Consider the following 6,452-nt stretch of genomic DNA (forward strand, 5'->3'; position numbering starts at 1 on the left):
CTGCGCCGTAGCTCTTCTGCTGGGAAAGCGTCCCCTGCGATGTGTGCCGAGCTGCTTCCGAGGAATCATGCTTCTGCGTGGTGCTCCCAAGCGAGATAGAGGACGATCCCATCAAGGCGTCAGCCCCATGATCGCGTCCGCCTTCATGGCGCGTCGCTGCCCGGCTTTCTCCCTCCGAGACACCGAGTTCTTTGGTTCGTTCCGCTTGCTCAGGCGCACGTTTCGTTGCCGCGCCGAACGCTGCGTTGCGATCGGCGCTCACCGTTATGATAATGTAGATTGTGAGAAGCACTTGTTTGAACAAATACTCAGAAAAAAGTTGTACAGTGCACTTAGAAGTGTTGAGTATGAAAACTATGTCTTTGTGTGACTCAAGAGCATACCGAGCGAATGAGTGGGCGGTGCCAACGAGGTGCAATAACGCTATCGCGTTCCACTCTTAAGGCGAAGCTTAAGCGTCCTCCAAATTTTTGATATTTTCCTCGACTCCAGGAGTCGACGCATTCCCATATAGAGTAGGGTGTCTCGACGCGCACCGGCGGAGTGGGGGCGCGCGCATCGAGGCACCCATCCATCGCTCCTCCGATTGCACGTGGTTACCGGAAACGGACGGACTGGCGACAGCGGGAGCTTCCGAAGCGTCAAATAGATGAGTTCTTTCTTTTATTAACTTTATTTCGTTTTCAGCTAGTTAGGTTAGGTGCAGCCTAAAGAATAGATTTTAGCTCTTGGTCCTAGCGGCCTGGTTTTTCGTGCCGGCAGCTAGGTTTTCTTGGCGTTCATTGTTTAGCTATCTTGTTTAGATAAATATTTTTCTTTCTAGGCTATTGGCATTCGCAGATTTGGTTTTTAACGCGTGTTTGCTAGTCGTTTCTTGTGTCTTCTTTTGGCAATTTGTATATTCTAAGAATTCGTAACAGTTATAGTTCAGTCGATGAGCGCTTAAGATGTGCAATCAAAAGAAGGTAAAGTGTACTCAGTGTGAGGCATAGGTTAATCTCAAAGAAACGCGTTTTGATTCTGTAGGTGAAGCGGAAGGCAGCGACTTTTTGTGTCTGTGTTGCGTACTGAATGCACGTCTAGATAGATTTGATCAAGAAAGGGGCAGTTTAGTGTCTCGTGTGGAGGATTTAGAAAATGAAGTACGTTTGCTAAGGACGGAAAATCAGAAACTGCTTGGACAGCTTACTCAGATTGAAAAGAAAGGGGCCGACTTTGTCCTTGGAACCAACAAGGACGAACATTCCAATGCAGGCCACGTGGCTGGGGCCAGCACTGGCATGGAAGGCATAAGCAAAGTAGGTCAGGCGGATCCGAACCGTCAGAGTTATTTAGAAGCAGCTAAGACGCCGGAAAAAAAAAGGAAGAAGTAAGGAAGAATGAAAATCCCAGAGATAAGGACACAGATAACCGAAAGCAGGAGCCAACAGTTGGGAGAGGGAGAGAGAAGGCCCAGGTGCTTATCGCCGGAGATTCTAACATGAACAGGTGCAAGCGAGATATCTTGGAACGTGTAAGGGGTGATAAGAGAGTGTTGGTTGGAGCCTTCCCAGGGAGAACAATGAGGGCTGTACTAAAAGAGAGTAAAAATAGCAGGGTAGATGTGTAGGCCAGTTGGTGAGACATAAGGAAAATAAAACCGCAGCAGACACAGGACGAAAAATAGGCTGTTGAAGAATTCCGCAGAGCGCAGTATGGTAATAGTAGCCGCGGGTCTAAACGATGTCCTAAATGGTGACGCTGCAGGAGTGGTGGAAAGTTTAGCTAAGGGAGTTGACGAGATCAGGGAGATAGCACAGCAGACGCAGATAGTCGTATGCACAGTACTAGAGGTGCTAGGATTGAACGAAAAGATGGAAGAGGACTTGGTGACAAATAATCAGGACATAAGAAAGTTAAGCCTGGAGAAGCGTTTCGAAGTGGTTGAGGTAAACAGGGAGGTACATAAAGCAGGTTTTGGTAGGGCTTTTCAGCGAGATGGCATTCATTTTAACAGAAGGGTCGGAGCAGAGATCGGCTGGCGCTTGGCAGGCAGGGCTGTACCAATTTAGGGGGTCCGCGAGGACTCCGTGCACAGAGGTAGTTACAAGTGAAGCAGAAGAAAGTGTAGTAATGGAGGCTGAGCCCCCAAAAATGGCAAAGAGTAGGTCGAGAAAGAAAAGTACAAAAAAGAAATTTAACACTAGGATCAGCTACATAAACATGCAAGGAGGTAGAAAAAGAGCGAAATGGCTAGAGATAGAACAGCAGTTGAAGGATGACAAAATAGGTGTGTACGCTCTTTGCGAGACTCATCTCAGGGATCTAGAAGATCCGCCGTTTATAGAAGGCTACGTCTGGGAAGGGTGCAACAGAACGATAACGGAAAGAAAGGGTGGAGGGGTAGGTATGTTGATACACCAGGGAACAAATTGGCAAAGAATTAAATCATCTTGTAAAGAACATATCTGGGTTTCAGGAACCATTGCCGGCATAAGGACATGGCTAGGGGTAGTTTATTTAGGAACAGGACATCAATGCAGGCAAGAAAACAAGGATCTTGTTGAATGTCTCAGTGACGATATAAGCCAGTTTGGAAACGGGGCCAATATTATTCTGCTGGGGGACATGAACGGCCACATCGACGATCTGGATGGATACACGGATTGTAACGGGAAGCTAATGCTAGATTTCTGCGAGCGACACGATCTAGTTATAGTAAATAGAGAAACAAAAAGTGAAGGCCAAATCACGTGGGAATTCCGCAACAGGCAGACGACCATTGACTATTGTCTAATGTCGCAGGAAATTTATAGCAAGATCACAAAAATGGAAATAGACGAAGAAGGGGAGTGTAGTCTGGGAAGTGATCATAAACGTATTAGTCTGCAGATGGGGCCCTTGATGAAAAGAGAAATGGAACTTAGACAAAACGTAAACGCAAAATTAAACGACGATCAAATAGCGCAGATAGCAGCACGCATAGAGGAAGCAATAGAGAAAAGCCCCATGGAAGACTGGGATTATGAACAGGTAGAACTACTCATAAGGAGTAAAATTCAGGAGGCTAAAGTAGCAAACCGCTGGAATGGAAAGAGGAAGCCTCGGAGCTGGTGGAATAAGGAAATCAGGGAAGCTATTGAACAACGACGGGCTGCTTCAAGGAAACACCGAATGGCAAAGAAAGCACAGGCTTCTCAGGAGGAAATCGACCAAAAATGGGAATCATATCGACAAAAGAAACTTCAAGTGCAGGCCTTCGTCCAAAGTAAAATAAGACAGTCCACCGATCGCTGGATGGCTGATATACACGATGCCTCTAGAGACGGAGCAAGAAAATTCTGGAACCATATAAGCTGGCTAGGGAAGAAGAATCAAAGAAAGCAAGATCGGATTCAAGATAACGAGGGAAATTGTTTAAAGGGAGACAACGCAGTGACCTACATTAGATCAGTTATAGCCGAGTCATTTAAGAACGACGATAGGGTAATCTCCGTAAATCAGGAAGCAACACAAGGTAGCAGAATACAAAGCACCTTAGAACTGACCAATCTAAACTGGAAAAAGGCAGAAAAAAATATTCCTAAAAACACATCTACAGGAATAGATGGAATTCCGATCAAGCTGATTAATGAACTCGGTCCAAAAAGTAAGGAAACGTGGTTTAAAGCTTTGGAAACAGTCATAGCGAATAAGCAAATTCCGGACAGCTGGCGGCAGAGTAAAATGAATTTGATTTATAAAGGGAAAGGAGAAAGGATGCACATAAAATCCTACAGGCCGATTACCATAACATCTGTAATGTACAGGTTAGCCATGCAGGCGGTGAAATTAAAGGTGCAAGCATGGGTTGAAAGTAACAAGATACTCGGAGAACTTCAGAACGGCTTTAGAAATGGTAGGCGCTTATATGATAGCCTGTTCGTGCTTACCCAATGCATCGAAATATCTAGAGTGGAAAATAGACCTTTGTATTTGGCCTTCCTGGACATAAACGGGGCGTACGACAACGTAAGCAGGGAACTCCTGTGGAACATATTAAAAGAAGAAGGTATCGGTTATGAGATAATAGAGTTCCTACAGGAAATATACCGGGATAACAAAGTAGAAATTACGTGGGAAGGGAAAGAAGTACGGAGGATGTCAAAGTATGCGAAGGATTAAGACAAGGCTGTCCTCTATCACCGGTGCTGTTCATGCTTTATATGATAAACCTGGAACGGAGGATACAAGACAGTAACCTAGGTTTTAACCTGTCATACAGATTAGGTGGAAAGGCGGTAGAGCAGCGCCTCCCTGGTTTGATGTATGCAGACGATATTGTGCTGCTAGCTGAGAGTCTGGAAGAATTGCAAACTCTAGTTAAGTATTGCGGAGACGAAGGGGACGCTCTAGGCTTCAGTTTCAGCGCAGTTAAGTCGGGTCTGATGATTTTCAACGGCTCAACTGATCATGGTCTTTAAATTCAAGGCCTTGAAATACCTAGAGTAGCAGAATATTGTCACGTCTCGATTGAACGCCAAGGAGGACCCAAAGATAGGACGGGTTTAATAAATCAACCTGGACCAGTCTTGCGCTTCAACTTCCTTCTCTTCCAGGCTCGCGCTTGTGGGGCCCAGTCATCATCTTTGGCGTCGTCTTCTATGCGGCATTTGCCCCCCTCCTCAGGAAGCATCGTCCCGATGAGCATAAAAGTGAGTAGGGGGTCAAGGTCAGTCCGAGTTGTACGGCTTCATGCGTACAACGTGGACGACGTCGGCTTGTTGCTGGCGTCGCTTTGAGGTCGACACCCCGTCTGGCACCACCTCATAAGTGACGTCGGTTAAACGTCGCTGGACAACATATGGCCCGAAATATCGCCGCAATAGTTTTTCGGAGAGTCCACGGCGGCGAATAGGCGTCCACACCCACACTTTGTCGCCAGGTTCGTACATGACATGTCGGCGTCTATGATTGTAGCGTCGTGCATCATGCTCTTGCTGATTCTTGATCCGCACACGCGCTAGTTGGCGAGCTTCCTCTGCACGCTGAGCGATTTCCTCGGCGTCCTGATCGAGATCGTCGGTGTCGGCATTCGGGAGCAACATTGCATCCAGCATAGTTGTTACTGGTCGCCCGTGAAGGAGGCTGAATGGTGTCATACGAGTGGTGTCTTGGCGTGCCGTATTGTAGGCGAACGTGACGTAGGGAAGAATTTCGTCCCAATTCTTGTGGTTCACGTCAACGTACATGCAAAGCATGTCTGCAATGGTTTTATTGAGGCGTTCCGTCAACCCATTGGTTTGGGGGTGATAGGCTGTAGTTTTACGGTGACTGGTACCACTGAGGCGGAGAACGGTCTCCAAAAGTTCGGCCGTAAATGCAGTTCCTCGGTCAGTTATAATGAGCGCCGGAGCGCCATGCCTCAGGACAATGTTCTCCACGAAGAACCGAGCTGCTTCGGCGGCGGTACCCCTTGGCAGAGCCTTGGTCTCCGCGTAGCGGGTTAGATAATCGGTGGCGACAATTATCCATTTATTTCCGGCTGTCGACGTCGGAAATGGTCCCAGGAGGTCCATGCCGATTTGCTTAAAAGGTGTTGTTGGCACTTGAAGAGGATGGAGTAGGCCAGCTGGTTTTACAGGGGGTGACTTACGGCGCTGGCAGTCTATGCACGTACGTACATAGTGTTTCACTGTCGCAGGCAGTTTTGGCCAGTAGTATCCGTGCTGGACTCTAGCCAACGTGCGGGTGTAGCCTAGGTGACCGGCGGTTGGCTCGTCGTGACACGCTTGCAGAACTTCACTGCGGAGAACAGATGGGACGACGAGTAGATGACTGTTTCCCCCAGGGCGGAAGTTCTTCTTGTAAAGCACGTTGTTGCGAATAAAGAATGAAGAGATTACTCGGGTGAAAATCTTAGGCACAACGGTAGTTCGTTTTTCCAAGAAATCAATAAGAGGGAGCAATTCCTGGTCTTCTCGCTGCTGTTGGGAAAGCGTTGCGTCATCTATGACACCTAAAAACGCAGTGTCTTCATCGGTCATAGTGAAAGGTTCGACCGGCGCTCGCGAAAGGCAGTCAGCATCCGCGTGCTTTTTTCCAGATTTGTAAATAACTGCCATGTCGAATTCTTGTAATCGAAGGCTCCAACGCGCGAGTCTCCCTGAAGGGTCCTTTAGATTCGTCAGCCAACAGAGCGAGTGATGGTCGCTAACGACTTGAAAGGGGCGAGCGTACAAATAAGGGCGGAACTTCATAACCGCCCATACCACTGCAAGGCATTCTTTTTCGGTTGCCGAGTAGTTCGCTTCTGCTTTAGATAGGGTCCTGCTGGCGTAAGCAATTACTTTTTCCACACCATCCTGGCGCTGCACCAGCACAGCACCTAAGCCCACGTTGCTGGCATCCGTATGAAGCAGTGTAGGGGCGTCGTCATCAAAGTGCGCCAGGACAGGTGGTGTCTGTAAACGTCTCCGCAGCTCATTAAACGC

The sequence above is a fragment of the Amblyomma maculatum genome, chromosome 6 (assembly GCF_055883805.1).
Source record: "Amblyomma maculatum isolate TAMU_Amacu chromosome 6, ASM5588380v1, whole genome shotgun sequence".
Lineage (NCBI taxonomy): Eukaryota > Metazoa > Arthropoda > Arachnida > Ixodida > Ixodidae > Amblyomma > Amblyomma maculatum.